Source organism: Syngnathus floridae, chromosome 1, assembly GCF_059516105.1.
Source record: "Syngnathus floridae isolate MCC-2025c chromosome 1, RoL_Sflo_1.0, whole genome shotgun sequence".
Lineage (NCBI taxonomy): Eukaryota > Metazoa > Chordata > Actinopteri > Syngnathiformes > Syngnathidae > Syngnathus > Syngnathus floridae.
Genome location: NC_142413.1, coordinates 4,521,867 through 4,538,156, shown reverse-complemented (window position 1 = coordinate 4,538,156; position 16,290 = coordinate 4,521,867). Strand labels below are relative to the sequence as shown.

Genomic DNA, 16,290 nt, shown 5'->3' with positions numbered 1-16,290 from the left:
CCACACATGTTCACATTGAAAGCACAACTTCCAGTATAAAAACATTGCTTTTTTTTTTTACGTCATACTTTTACATCAGTTTTCTTTGACTTCATGGTCACTGTGAGGGCCAGTTAGAGATTGTGGGTGGTCCGCAAGTGGCCCCCAGCCCGCAATTTGCTTACCATTATTTGCTGTAAAGCAACAGCAAGACTAAGTTATGTTCCCCCCCCCCTCAGAACAGTGCCAAAAAGTGAGCATGTTGACAAATAAGGTCACAATACAATATTAAATATAAGAACATTCGACAATAAAGAACAACCTACGACATGATAGCAAGAAAACGGAAAGATAGTATGCCCCACCTTTGAGATGAAACTCCGGATCCAAGATTCCGTGCCGGTGCTTCCCTCCGATTTGGTGTTAGCGTGACACCTGTTGCAAATTAGCATGACGTAGGAGCTCTTCCGCTCGTTCGCTGTAGGTAAGTGAGATAAAACCAATTTTGGCCAAATATTGAATTAAATTACATTTATATTAACATTGTTCGGTGCGCGCTTTAGTCACAGCCAATCTTTTTTTGGTTACTCACCAAACTAGTCGGTAACGTTCAATACAAATGAAGACAGCGCATATTTGGCAGGCCTTGATAAAGCCGCCAAGCGAAACTATTTCACGTAGCTTATGTTTATTATATTCCACCTTTATGTGAATATGTGTATTAAATTGCGCATCTTTGTTTAATAGGATTTTCGTTTAATTAATTAGTTTTTCAACTTAGTGTCGTTCAAAATTTAAGCTGCAGGTGGCAGTAATGTTCCGGAAGTCGCTCCGCCAACACGGCGCACGGACGTCGACGGTAAGCTGTAGGAGACAAAAATGATCGAATATCGCGATTGTGATGATAATCGATCGTGGTCAAAATGAAGAACAATAATGACAGTAGATGTTTATGTACCTGTGAATTCTTGAATCCTTTCAGACATTTTGTTCAAAATTACCGATCTTTTAAATTTGTTTTGAGAAGATTTTTTAAATGACCCTACACATTAACGGTGCACAATGGAACAATCCATAACATTGTGGCAAACAGTTATGTTTCAGTGCATCTGAATTTAGAGTCTGCATTATTATTATTATTATCATCAGTAATATTTTTTTTTTACCATGTATGTCAATATGGTGCCATTGTTCAAGCTCCAAAAATAAATGGCACCCACTTCAATGTCCATAGACCAGCACGCAGCCTGCTAACTCATACACACATGAATTTTAATATTCACTTGAAAGCATCCATAAAAATTAATAGACTGTTTTGAGTTTACCGTTCTAGCTTGCCCCCTTGCGGCGAGAGTGGGAATCCCTCCCTCTCTCACTTTCTCTCCTCCCGCTCACACACGAATTCTGGTTCTCTCTTCCTCCAAGCCCGTGAGCTGTATGAGTGTGCGCGCGTGCTGGTGTAAATCTGACAGCGCGCAGCGGCTGCATTTCCTCGGGAAAAGCGCGTTTTGCGCCCTGCCTGTCCTCTTCTTGGCGCTCTCATCCAGACAGTGCCGAAGAGAGCAGGTACCATGTGCCCGATCCACCTTCACAATTTGAAACATTTTGACTTTTTTTCCCTGCTCATCCCAGATGTTGGACTTTTGATGATGGCTAATGGAATTCTTCTCTTACAGTTTCAAAAAACAACAACAACCTTTTTGGAATAAGAAACGCATTGCTGTTTTCTGACTTGGATGAAAGGGACTCCTCTGGAATTTCTTCCGGAATGAAACCTCCAAGCCCTGGTAAGTAAGATGTTGGGATGAGAGAATTTCAACCTTGACTGTGGCGACCACATCTCCCTAAACCTCTCTGTCTTTTTTTCCCCATGCAGTTACCGGGTGCTTTACCGCTCAACCGCTTCGGCGCGTATAGTAAGTGAACACTTTTCCTCTGCATCTTTTTATGTGCGGTGAAGTTGGGATGCGTGATGTTCCGCCACGTACATCCCTCATCATTTATACATTGCTTATGCCACTCGCTGTGCACCGTTAACCGCTGATGGGAAAAAAAAAAAGCGGGATGCAGCAACAGCAGCATTTTAATGGGGGCATGCTCTGAAAAAAAGTTTTTGGGACACCTGGAGAGTATTTTTTGGGGTGGAGTGGCAATGACCTGTTATTTGAACCTTCAGAAAGGTAGAGGTGGTGTTGAAAGCTGAGATTGTGATGGAAAAGTTTAGAAAAGTTGATAAGGAAAGTGGTAAATGGGGGAAGGTGTTTGTCATGGGAGGCCGAATGAGCACCACTGACCGTACTTCCGAGCTGTCGCAAGGAAGTGGGCTCCACTGGCCAACACTCAACCCCCCCCAACATCTGAGTAGGCCTTGGTGTGAAAATTACTGAGGTCGACAAAATCAATTTTTTCCCCCTGCTTATTCCAAATGTGGTTTTCAAGGTGTTTTTTGACACTGGGGGGGAAAGTACCTTCATGCAAGACTTGGCAGTTGCAATATATGGCAGGTCAAGAAATGTGTGACATCATCACAACGATCAATCAATCTTATCATTTTTCTCTTAAGGGTTGAATCATAAAAAAAAGTTAGACCCTGTAATGTAAACTGAGATTTTTTTCCCAGAATATATTACATTGAAGATAACTATGTGCACTATGTCTAAAACTGAGTTGTTGAGCTTTTAAATGTTTTTCAGATTTTTTTTCGAGGGGGCGTGGTGTCTCAAAATAGGCTCATTGACGCACTTACGTTGCAGCCTCCCACACGATATCGTCACGCTAATAACGTTAACTGCCTAATTCATCTTTTTCTTTATTTATTTTGAAATTGGGTAAAAGTGGCTGACTCACCAACTCGAACTACATCATCGTATGTAGCAGTAAGTCTGATTGGCTGTTTGAGATTTGGACATTTTTGCATTTTTTTTGCATCTTTTTTTTTTTTTTTAGAAATCTGACTTTGGCCAAAAATATGTCAGTTCTCTTATTAGCCTGACGAATGATGATATCTGTTGTATGGTGCAAGTGATGTTTGATTGACAGTTGACACATGAGTGGGGGCGTGGTTTCATCATATTCAGCCGACAAAGGCTTGATATTTTTGTCTTCATGAGTTTCAAACCTCGTTTTTGAAAGCATTCACTTTTAGCAATATTATGAACACTCTACTCTGTGGCGTGTCAAATTTTCCTTTTTATGGGGAGTGTAAGTGAATTATTGGCTTTACTAAATCCGTTCCAGTGTCAAACCATGACTGATATTTTGACATTCCTCACGTCACACATACAAAATCTCAAGCCCTTATTTTGAGCAACGTACCCGTGAGAACCACCTCCATGGAGGTCCACGGTTTCGGGCTCCAAGCAATCCAGTCCCATTGGGAAGTTTTTATAATGAGGTTGCACTGTCAGATCATTAGATAAACCTGCCACATTTTTTTTTTCCTTCACAAAACTGCTGAGCTGCCCTAAAATAATGTGTCTGCGCCTAATGTGAACACAGAAAAGATCTAAACGGAAAAAAAACTCCCCGGTCGTTCATCTTATGGTGTTTATTTATTTCTTTACTCACCAGCATGTTTGGCTGATGCCTCCCTTGTTTTCTTTTTTAAAACAAAAAACAACAACAAAAAAAAGTCAGTGTCCCATAAAGTCTACCTAGGAACAACTTACGATGGAAAGGGTTTGGCCAGGCAGAGTGTTTTTTTTTTTTGGTTTAAAAGTTCTGGCCTTGTGCCTGTCTGTCTTAAGTTTGTGTGGTATAGCCCACAGTTTGCCCCAAGTTTTATATTTGTGTGTTCAAATAATTACAGTGACTAAATTTGTTCTAATCATGACCTGCTCGCAATCCCCTTTGGCCATCTGCCCAGCAATAATCCTACTGGCACTTTTAGTGTGAGAAATGTGCCCCTGCCACGAATCTCTAAAAATGCTGCGCCGGACGAAAAGCGGATCACCTGCGCTGTTTACTTGTGCGAATGGCTCCGCTCGTAAATCAGACGCTTGTTAAGTTGCGCTACGACAATGTTTGCCTTCCGCGGGAGACGTGAACGCTATTAAGCTTGATCTATGCGATCCAGCCGCTGACTTCCCCCCCAATTAAAGGATTCTTTCTTGTATTCCGGCCAGTGAACGCGCTTGCATATGCAGCTTCTCTCTCTCTCGCCATATAAATTCCGACGCTACTCTTGACGGGTATGAAGGCAACCAGCAGTAAGCACAGCTCCAAGCCCGGAACCCAACAAGAGAAATCAATTTGACCCTACTCAGTTAGCATCGAAAGGGAATTCCAGGATGGAAAATGATTGCGGAGACGCCGAGCATTCTGTGGAAAGAAAAGAGACGTAAGCAGACGGGAAAGTGAAAGCGGGATCTGGAACGGCCATTTTAAATCAATACGCAGACTCTCTTCCTTGGAGAATCGTGGCTAAACGTATAACCGGGAAATTAGGCCATTGTTGCTTATGGCAGTAATCTCCCGCTATTTGTAAGATGTAGGGCCACATCGTCCCTATTGTTTGCTCTCTTTTTTTTTTTTTTTTTTTACTCACTTGGGTTTGAGCACAGGAAACACCAGCTGAGGCTGGAAATAATGGAAAGATCCTCATTTTCATTGTGAATCATGGATGTAATTTAAATGACGGAAGAAGATAAAGCATACGCTTAAAATTTGAAAATACATTTTGTAGCGGCTGTGTCGTCGACCAGTCAGGCCGCTATGGCTACTCTTTCAACAGAAGATTTTTTTTTTTCGCTCTGGCTGAATTAAATCCTATTAAAGGGATTTAATCTGAATATTGCGCATATAAGTGAATGCATTTTTAGAGGACTTGCTTTAGGGCGTGCTCCAGATCAGGGGTCCCACAACTTTTTTGCACCACCAATCACGACTCACCAGTTTTCTGAAGCTGAGACGTGATTGGTTGTCACCAAAGACCTGGCAACTGTGATGTCATTTTCAGTTGACAGGAAGTGACAAAATGGCTGCCCCCTTGAAATGGATAAGAATGGATGAATTTCGTTGCTTAACTCATACTCCACAAACATAATATTAATCTGAATTTCTGGTTTTGACTAGTGGGGTCACAAATATTGTTGTCAAGAAAACTTTTGAGTTGACTTCCCCTATAACTGACTGTCCATCGCATCTCAAATTATTAGTATTGACCACTTTAGCGTCAGTTTTATTCTGGTTGTCAATGTTTTCCTCTGCAATGCTGATAAACCCTAAAATTGTCATGAATCACAAATCTAGGGATTAATGATGATAATGAACCTTTTCCACCATCTCGGAATATGACGGAAAATGTAAAGACTGCTCGTGGAGTGACAGTAATGGGAGATGGCATTTCTATTTTTTTAAGGCTTAGAACATCGCAATCCCTCCGTAATCCTGTGTGTACAGTGATCTGAAAGGGAGCACACATGTAAACACCACCATCTCACTCTCAGACAGCCCTGCCGGAGCTTGGCCGCTCGGCATCATGGGGGAATAACAATGAGGGATTGAGGGAGAGCGGGGATCAGTCTCCCTCGCGACGCTCGGGCCATACTGGGCTCGTCTTTATCTAAGACCCCGGCTTCCGGAGCTCAGTTCTGCTCGTTTGGAGATGACAAACCAAGGGTAGTGAGGAGGAGCGTTTTGGTTCTCCAAACACCCTCCCCCTCTCTTTGCTCTTGTTACATGGCAGGGCCTTGTGATCTCATTTTCGCACCACTTGGCCAATTCGCAGCATGGCCCTCTTCCGCTTCATGTTCCAACAAGGGGCAAGCTGGGATCTGTCGAAACCTTTGAACACACCGTGTAAAGTCCTTCTTGAAATCGTTTCGTTTCGTCTTCTAGCTCTTATTCCGACGAGTGAATCCACTTTTTGAGGTCTTGACACCTTACCAAATGTCTCAGGCATGTGTAGCCGAGTATAATGATGTCTTTTTTACTGTCCTGGGCAAGAATCGCTCAATAACCTACTTGGCCTGGTCATTTCCAGACTTTCTTTAAAAGCAAACTTATCCTAGAGCAAACTCTTGGGTATACTTTGGTCCTCAAAGGCTCCTATCCTGCATGTTTTATACGTTTCCCTCCTCAAACACACCCAAATGATCAGGATTGTTGTCCTCTTCAGATCTGGCTGAAAAACACTGGTGTCAAAATCTGGTCCTCGAGGGCTCCTATCTTGCTTTAGATGTTTCCCTTCCTCTCACACCCAATTCAGCTCATCAGCAAGCTCTGAAGAAGCCTGATAACGATCCAAAACATTTGAGTTACATGGATCAGAGGATGGAAACATCCACAACATACAGGATAGTGGCCTTTGAAGACCTAACTTGATACTTGTGATCTAGAACATGCAGGATAGTGGACCTCGAGAACCAGAGTTGGACACCTGCGTCCTATAGTATTCTTCTGAATAATTCATAACTTGACTTACATACCCACGACAGATATTAATGACCCTAACCCTAAAAACAAAACCCTACACAGAAGCAATGAATAGTTGTGTAACAGTTTGTACAAACCACAGGTATCTTCAAGGGGGTACAAAATTGTTATTCTGGATGAAAACTCCTAAAATACTCCCTAAAGACTTGTGTATTGTAGGTTTAAACAAAGCGAGTATCCTTCGATTTTAAGTCTTGTAGTTAAATCTTACCGTAACATCACACAGCCCTGGAAAAAGGCCTTGAAAGAGTCTGGAAAGATCAAACTCCCTCCAAGGGATACCGTTCAAAAGAGAATTTGGGAATACCCAAGATGATAGCAACAGAATACTTAAATAAACTGACAGGGAAAAGAAAGGGGGGCAAAGAAGATAAATGTGCTGTAGCATTCCACTACAAATAACTTGGATCGATGTTCAAATTTAATTCGAGGCCAAGGGCCTTTAGGCAAAGTGCAATTCACGTCTTTTAGTTCCCCTCTGGGCCTGCCATTTGGGTTGGCAGGAGATGGACGGACGATCAAGCGCTATGGAAAAAGTTAGCGGTCGGAACGCCTCCGGGTAAGGGGAATACCTTCCTTTCACTCCTAATGTGCCTCCCCCCTTTGATTGGCTAATATGGTTAGCGCCATGTGTCCCTTATTGGATCATATCAAAGGTCACCGGAGTCCTGCAGACAAATCAATCTCTCCGTCTGAGGAAGCGTGGAATTGAGGCTGAGACGATCCATCTAGTCGGAATGAAAGTGGGTGAGGTGATGGGCGGCGGGGGAGAGTGGTGGTGGGGGGGAGTGATGGCAATGCGCGAGGAAGGTGAGATTGAGCTGTTGACTTGGGGAATGTGATATCCTTTCGAGAGTTGGTGTTATTTCTTGCAAGTCCAGGGAAGAGCTGCCTTATTAACATGGTGCCAGGCAGACGTCATCTGTTAATGTGGTGGATTGAAGCCCCCTACCCCCCCCGAAAAACGTCCAACTTTCATTCCGTATGTTAACACAGAACCAAATTGGTTCCGAAGGTTGTCTCAAAGGTGTGATTCTAGCCTAGATCCATACAGCAAGAACCCCCATTGCGGTTCTATTTTTCTTCCTCCTCTGAATTTTTTCAAGGGTAACTGTCCATTTCAGCCATTTCCAGGTTGCCTTGAGTCTTTGTCCCAGTGCTGCCAATATGTGTTTATGAACCATATAGAGACAGGCAGAACAATTAAATGGCCTTCCACCAGATAACAGAGCAGTTGACAAAAAGCCTCTGCGTTTTTTTTTTTAAATTCCTCAGAGTATATCGTCTTTGCTGTTAATGGCTCCAGATTGTAGTAGTATTTCGACATTGTGACATTTGTCTTTGGTGGTTTGCCGGGAGATTTTTCTGACGTGAAATGCTTTGGTTCAGTAAAGTTTGAGAAAAATTGTAAGACAGATAACATCCCCCAACAAAAGTTTCATCATCCTGTTTGGCCTTGGTAGTGTGGTTAAGACCACAACATCCGAGACTATTGAGACTAGAAGTATATAGACTGAGACAAGACCAAGATTTGGAAATCAAGACCAAGAAAAGACCAAGACGGTTGATACCAAAGAAAAATCACCCTCTCACCAATAAAATCAGCTTTTGACAATGCTACATAAGCTAGCTTGGCTGTAATAGAAATTCACTGTTTGTTCTGAATGTTAGAAAACAACGATTGAGGGGAAAAAAAACGGTTTTTTTTGTTTTTTTTATCACATTGTCTATGACTGCGGTGTTCTGAGGGATTTTTTGGGTTTTTCATTGATGACAATAGTACTCGAAACGTCTCGATCAAAAATCCAGAGACTGAGACAAGACCAAATACAAATGAATTTGATTATGAGACCGAGACCCTTAAAAGAGTGGTCTCGAGCCAATTCATGGTTTCAAGACCGATCTAGAAAACTTCAACACTTGGCCTTGGCATAGTAACAAAATTAGCTTGGACAAAGTACCACAAAAATTAGCAACAAGAAAAACCCGGCGACAGCGGCGTTAATTTCCAGTACTGCGCGGCCGACGTTTAGCGGTGGCTAAATCATCTGGCAAGCCATTTAATATGGTCCCTCTGAGTGTGCAATTAGTTCAATTAGCATTGACCTCTCAGGTCACCCGGCATTAAATAAAACCCACCAGTATATTTACTTCATTAAGCTTATAAGTCACTGTTTTAACAACTCACCGGTGGCCTCCCCTGCAGGCACGGTTGCAAAGGTTAAGCGTGAGCTAATGTTTGCTTAAGCAATGAGATCCGGTGGCACCATCACGCCGGGCTTGTCACGCCGGGCAAGAAAAAGCGAGAGAGCGCTTCTTCATATGGACAATGAGCTCACGCTTCATTTGTAGATGATCAAAAGGTGTTTCGACGTGAACATCCGCCCTCCCGTTCCAGACAGCCGTGCTAATTGCAGTCAGGCAGTGAAACGTATCTGGCTTGGGTAGAATGAGAAGGGGAAAAAAAAAAAAAAGCCTGCAGTGGGAGTCAAAGCCGCCTTAGGCCTGAGCCAAAGTGTTTTAAATGGATTACACCAGTGTGTCATTGCGATTACACGCTCCTCGCAGGGACCACCGCGGCATGAATTGAAGTTGATGGCGTTACGGTGCGTCTTTCTTTTCAGTTGTTCTTTCTTACCCTCTAATCTCCAAGAAGTAAAAAAAAAAAAAAAAAAAAGGCGGTGAAATCAACAGTGTATATAATCTCGGCGGTAAAGATGGCCGCTCTAATTGAATATGCAAAATTAGATGTGGATCGATTTTGTTTTAAATTGATATTATCATCCAGAGCCACTGTTATTTCCCGTTTCAACCGGTTTGGCTTCAGTTCCTTTTACGTATGCCTCGACTCATCCATTTAAGTATCTTCTAACCAGGTCCGCTTTCTGGGCGGAGCAACCTTAAAATGTAGGTGTTCCCTGTCAAATCCTTCTCTCACCAGCTAAAATACTTGTCCAAGTCACTTGAAACGATAAATAATAAATACATAAATAGCGATGAGGCAGTGACAAATTGCTACTCCTGCTGACCTTTTATTACACAAGACTCCGCCCACTTATGAATACCACGGAGATTAGGAGAGAAACAAAAACACATTAAAAGTGAAAGGGTAGCCAAAGCGGTTCCTAAGTCCAAATTGGCCTTCCACATATCTCACACGAGTCTTTTGAAACTCAAAGTGTGCTTTATCTTTTTCCTTAATTGGACATTCACAAGTCTCAGAAAAGATATAAGTGCCCCCCCCCCCACACACACACACAAAAAAAAGCCACTTATCCACAATCAGGTGGCCCAAATGTGCCACCCTCGGCCTCTCCTCCTCGAGAGCCAGCCGGGTCTTAAAGGCTTTCCCGGGTTTCCATACCAGCGGACACAAGACTAATCACTGCACTTGTGCTGATGAGAATATGATCTTAACACAATGACCATTGTGATCGCAGCTCAAATTAGCCATAGCTCGTGGCCAACGTATTTGCGCTCTTTTTATCCCGACCAGCCTCGGGCTGCTATTAATCTCGCAGTGCGAAAGAAATGAATTCATGCACGGAGGGATTTGTCGGGCTATGGATATGGATTACATTGTTTTACGTTTGAATTGGACTCTGAATGTAATTCCAGCCGAGTGAGATTAAATTTATCAGATGAGCGTGTCTTGATTGCCCGTGCCTACCCGTACGTATATACCCAGAGGAACCCAATAAATTTGTGCAAATTCCAATATCTCATGCGTATAAGTCACGATGGAACTTTGACTCCAATGTCGGGACAACAATATCTTGTATCGTTTATCATCAATTGGGTGGAATAGACACCTTTACAAATTCTTTGGGAGATGCTGGATTTTGTGGTGAGATTTGGTTGTGGGTTAGTTAGTTATCTAGTAATGGAGCGATTAGGGTTAGGGTTAGGGTTAGGGTTCCTTTTAACGAATGTTCCAAAACCTCGAAAGCAGGGGTGTCAAACTTTTTTCACGGGCCGCATTGTACTCATCGTTTCCTTTGGAGGGCCATTATGACTGTCGACTCATATACAGTTTAGGCTACACAACAAACTGATGAATAATGAACTTTGAAATCAGACACTAGTAAAAAATGTTTCAAATATTTTAAAAAGATGCATGGTAATAAAAATTGCTAGTAATATCTGTCGTTTTTAAAAGTGAAGACAATTTGCAATTTTAGCATTGACACTTGAAGTCAAAGCACAATTTGTCTTCAGGGACCACATAAAATAATGTGGCGGGTCGTATCTGGCCCCCGGGCCTTGAGTTTGACACCAATCTTCATTTGGATACTTATTTGAGTTCCTTCATCCTACCAGATGTATGGACACTGAATATTTGTGTCATTTTATTTTTTATTAATCTTTAGTAGTCGTAGGTAAAATACTATATCGAGATATATATCATGATTTTTTTCCCCCCACATTTTTTCTAAAAATGTATTCCTACGAATTTTCTGGCAAGACCTAGCAGTGTCCTACATGTGCCAACAATTTCCCGTTTTTTATTTTCTTATTTTAGCTAGAATTCGCGTATTCCCTGAGCATTGTTCCGTAGCATACCACATGACTACGGGAACAGAAATACCGCACTTGTCTTCTTTCTGCTGACGACTTTATTTCCTCCCAAAGTGGTCTAACTTTGAAAATGTAAAAGCTGCGTTCCTTGTCGCATCAGAGAAAATCTCTCGCTGCATTTTCACGCCACGTCGCTTTCCACATTCGTCTTCCTCCCCGAAGCTGCTCCAGCGCATGACGTACGGCAAGCGTCGTTTCGTACGGAGCGGGGCGGGACGTAACATCCGCCGTTCGGCGTGCGGCTCGCTGTTTATCCCACCGGGCGAATGAATTTTTCATAAACTGGCCCCGAGAGCTTCATAAACGGCGAGTGAAAACGAGTCAGGCGATGACTTGAAAGTGTTTTGTGCCGCCGAGGACGCGTAGACACCTGGCGGACGGCGAGCCGCTGCCGCCCTGCCTCATTCACGTCTGACCCCGATATCCATTTAGCCCTACTTTATGATTACCATAAAACGTGGCCTGTGTTTAAAAAAAAATAAAACAAAAAAAAAGCTACATGGGTCTCCACTTCCATTAGTGTCTGTTTTTACTGGAAGGGGCCAAGCGTGTCCCACGGGTGGCTCTGAAACGTTCTCCCTGTCCTCCGCAGTCTCTCTGCAATCAAGGACTGTGCTTAAGTGGATGGCTACGCTGATGCTGATGTTAGCCAAATGGTTATTCATGCTGGCGTTGGAGAGATAATACAAGTTGAGTGTTTCCTCACAGAGAGAGCATCCTTGAGAGATAAAAGCTTTTATAACACTCGCGCCGGTGCCCATGCAGGGCCACGGAGAAAGCAAGTTAGGCTCGCTACAGTGAAGATGCCGCAGTACTTCCCCCGTACTACGAATACCCGAATTCCTCGTGGATAGATTGAAAGCAAGATCGAAACACAAACCAATACCCCGTTCCGGAAGAGGTGACCACATCGTGGTTTACCCAATATTCGGGTTGGAAAAGGGGTGAGCCGGGAGTCTTAGACTTTCAAAAACAATATTCAAGTCAAGTTAAGGCAAGTCAAGTCGAGTCAAGTCAGGTTTTTTTATATAGCCCTAAATCACAGACAAGTCTCAAAGGGCTTCACATGTAAAAAAATTAACAATTATTCTCAACATCCCCTATATTCAGTTTTTACGTGCATTTACATGACCTTTAAAAACCTGACTATTGACAATAATCTGGTATTTAAAGATTTATTGGTTGGACGTAAATTTCGTCACTGATATTCCTGTTAATTGGAAAATTGTGACAGTGTGCTTGAGGGTCTAAACTAGGCTACATGTAGTTAAGTACTGTAAGAGATTGTACTAAAATGTCTTCAAGATATCTTTTTGTTTGTTTTTTGTAGATTTCAACTTACCTTAAGATGAAAATGAGTCATTATTTTCCCTTCAAAATTCTCAACTCATTTTTATGGATAGAATATGGAAAAGTAATGTCATTCTGTCAGTTGCTAAACTTTTGCTGTGGAATTTATTAATCAAACACTGTCTTACTCTGAGGAATTTTTGAATCCATTTGAGCCCATCTTATCTGGAGAAACCTTTTCAGGATAACGCAAATACCAGAAACCCCAATGGAATAAATTGTCGGCGATCAACGACTCAGCTGGTTTATTTAAGCTGCCATCCTGATTAGCTGCCTGCGCAAAACTGTCTTCAAGTGAGGAGATTAGAATGTAAAAGCGAGTCCCTCAGGAATTTGGGGGAAGGTGGGGCGGTTGTCATAATATATGCAGTTGGGGCGTAAAATCTATTAGGAGCATGATGACAAGCGATCAATGTTGCTTCTTTATTCCCGATGACGAAACCAATACACTCGTTAGCCGCCCTGATATGAATTGAAAGCTTTATTTTTAGCCGTGCCGCACGGCGACTCGATAAAGTGGGAGGAAAAAAGAACTATGTGGGATTTGGGGGAGGGGCAGGACTATTTCATCAATTACCACCTTGACATTCCGGCCGCGTCATCGGTGGGAATTGGACTCGCAGGAGATGCTTTTCCACCGGCCGACAATAATTGAACTACTGCGCGACGACAAATGAGAAAGAGCACCTAGACCCAAAAAAAAAAAAAAAAAACTCGCTCGGCTCCCGTGACAAATGACGCCACACCTTCCGACTGTGGGAGGAAAGAAAAGCACGGGACAACATTCTGCTGCCGGTTGGGTTACACGGAGCATCTTTCCAGATCGATATCGGTCTGCCAATGACCATGTCTTTGTTCAGGCCTCAAGCGCCTGCTGCATTCTCGCGCCGCCAAATCCGTCGCCCTAATTGGGGAAACGCAAAGACAAGAGAAGAGTGGGCTGGAGAATTGCTCATGCGCTTTAGTTATCATTTCTTCCCCTGATATATGTACGGTCGATTTTTTTTAATGGTGGATTTGAGTTTTTAGAGTTATATTTATCCTCGTGTGAATGCTGAGGCATTCACAGAACATTTTGAAAGGATTTTTTGCGGTTTTACATTCTTCGCCCACCCCTCGTCATTTCCGGCAGCACCGTTATACAAATGCTTTTGGCCGCTAAGAGTCATGCTAATGTTAGCGTTATTCTTGTGCGCTCGACGTCACGCGCCATCAGAGGCCGGTCGAGGATGCGGAGGCTGAAATTAAGCAGAAAGAAAGAGCCATTAGTCGAGAAACGGGAGCAAAGAGGAAGGAATATATTTCAGCCCCGGTATGAATTATTCAGCTCTCTCCCAAGACGAGAATGCAAACACATTATTGATGCTTTTGTGCTCGTGTATCCTCAGTCTAGACATTTTCTCCCAATGTCTCACTGGCATTTGCGAGGTGATTATCTACTTTTTTTTTTTTTTTAAACCGACTTCTGATGACCTGGAACACAGAACCTCGGATGCGGCGATCAAAAAGGAAATGTATAAAACTTTAATGGTTCAGCTTAACATTTAAAATGTGAACTCCTCGGCATGGAGAATTGTTGTGAACTGTACCCGTACTTGGAATCGGGCAGATTTTTAATTATATGTTATACATGTTATCACCGAAGGGAAACTGGTGAACTAAACAAAATGATTATATTGAATCAAGCTGATTTTCCCATGATTATTAGCTCCTGTAACTCATATGTTTCACAGTTTCCGAGTCCAAATTAGCATTTTGCGCCTCGGCACAACACACTGAATAGCAAAACCAAGAATCACAGACATAAGATTTTCTGATAATTAAATCGGCGAGATGTTTTTAAAAAGCTTTGCACTCGTGACATACCCGCTAATAATCACAGGTTGAGGCAAGCCTGGTGTTATTTACGCTGCATTAGCTAGCCAGCAACAAGATTTAACTGGGTTGGTGGCGAAACAAGTGGAGTGTAGCTAAACACGTTACAGACTTGCTATTAAGTCAGTAATTATTGGCTTCATGGCCTGCATATAAGTTTCGTTCTCAAGAAGAGATGACAAGGTGAGACTGAGATGTATTGCTAATTGCTAAGCTAACCTTAGCTTGACATTAAATCGTTTAATAATGTAATCAAACACGTTACAGAATTGCTATTAAGTCAGTAATCATTGGCTCCATGGCCTGCATTCAAGTTTCGTTGTCAAGAAGCAACGACAAGGAGAGACTGAGAAGTATTGCTAATTGCTAAGCTAACCTTGGCTTGACATTAAATCGTTTAATAATGGAATCAAGTGGCTTGGGTGAACGAATACATGTCACAGAAATCTGGAAAGTCTGAAATTTATGTTTGAGCATGATTCTAGACAACATTTTTTTTTTAAATAAAATAGATTATATTAGTTACATTGTTTAATATAAATCTTCATACAGGTCCGTGAGACTAACCTGCAAAAGAATTGCTCCTCAAAATTTGAAAACTGCTCCTCATTGATTGATTCAAAGAAATAAAAAAAAAATCACTTCAAGCCTTGTCATGCATTGGCCAACTAGTACTAGTGGGTCAGTAGGTCATGTGACCCCTTTGTTTAAACATTGATCGGTCTGGAGGTCTGTCACTAAACGCAGCACGGGTGGCTGAACGGTCAAGTACTCATTAGTCACGCAAATAGTGCTGAGTGGAAATATCAGAGACTAAATCTAGATGGATTGTTGAAATTGTTATTCATTCAAACGATCAGTCTACATGTCCGTCAACAAACGCATCGTCAGTGATTGGTCGGTCGTGACTCTTTCACGCTGGCGTTGGTCAGTCAATTATTCTAATGCCAGTATTCCCTCGGGAGAATATTTGCATATATTACAGCTAATAAAATAAAATGGGCTTTTGAGAAATGCATAATTCAGCAGTACAAATAGCCAAGTTAATCAGGCAAAAAAAAACAAATTGTTTCCCCTCACTGAAGAATCGTAATCATTCGAATTTTTTAGAGAGCGCCTGCAAAGTGCCGTATAATCCAATCAAGACCAAATATATGTACAGGCCAGAAGGTTTTTACACTCCTGTGACTGTTTTCCCCCTTCTTTTTCATATTCCTCCTCATAATAAACGTAACCACAAAACGGTGAGTTCCGGCCCGCTTCTGGCGCAGAATCTAAATTTTTACCCGATTTCAGCGGCAGTTGAGGTTATTGCACCAGGAGAAACGCCGGTGGCGCTGTGATCACAAGCTTTAATGCTGCGCCTCTGCCTGCTGAGCCCTTTGGGGTCCCAATTTCATCAGCTATATTACATCCCTCATTACCTTGGCTAGAAAGGGGAAAAATAATGTTGCTCTTTATGAACTTGGTTGGCCCCGAGCATGAATATGTGGCTTTTTATTTTTTATTTTTTTATACTGTCCATCCCATTCATGTGAATGGGAAGCTTGGAACATTAATGGCTTATTGGATATGTGAGTATGAATTAATAATGTTGTTTCACTTGGCAAAACTACTGTTTTTTTTTTAATTATCTCCCTACATGCTGGAAGTGTGTTGGCAATGGACTTTAAAGATGAGCTCATCTTTGAAACTTCTTCATTATGTTGACCTAGTGGGACTTCATTTCATTTTTGTTTTTAGATAACATATTTTTCACGATATGACGCCTCATTTCATTTCCTGCCAGCTTTTTTTTTCAGCGTAAGGTTCCTCATTTTAAACCAATTAAGACCAATAGAATGTCGTACCTACCGAAATATTTTTTGAAACATTTTTATTTGATTGTTTTCATCTCAGCTTGAGACTCTGCATTGTTTAGTGTTTGATTGTCGTTACTGTGTTTTCAGTTAATTCATTGTTGAAACTGTCTTTGTTCTAATGTCTGAGTCTTACTTTAGATGTAGCTGTGGTTGTTTTTGAAGTTGAGTTGAGATTATTTAGTAATCAGCATTCGACTGTAGCTTGGGCTAC

At 42.0% G+C, this 16,290-nt stretch overlaps 1 protein-coding gene across 8 annotated transcripts in view; it reads left to right on the top strand.

The window, feature by feature from the left end:
* Positions 1 to 373: 373 nt before the first annotated feature.
* The window catches only part of ptprda (protein tyrosine phosphatase receptor type Da), a 196,149-nt gene continuing 180,232 nt past the window's right edge, over positions 374 to 16,290 (top strand). For all 8 annotated transcript variants that reach the window (XM_088394236.1, XM_088394226.1, XM_088394216.1 and 5 more), the window contains exons 1-4: positions 374 to 463; positions 1,405 to 1,545; positions 1,656 to 1,766; positions 1,856 to 1,895. The gene's annotated coding sequence lies outside the window, so the exon portion shown is untranslated. The remainder of the gene's footprint in view (positions 464 to 1,404; positions 1,546 to 1,655; positions 1,767 to 1,855; positions 1,896 to 16,290) is intronic.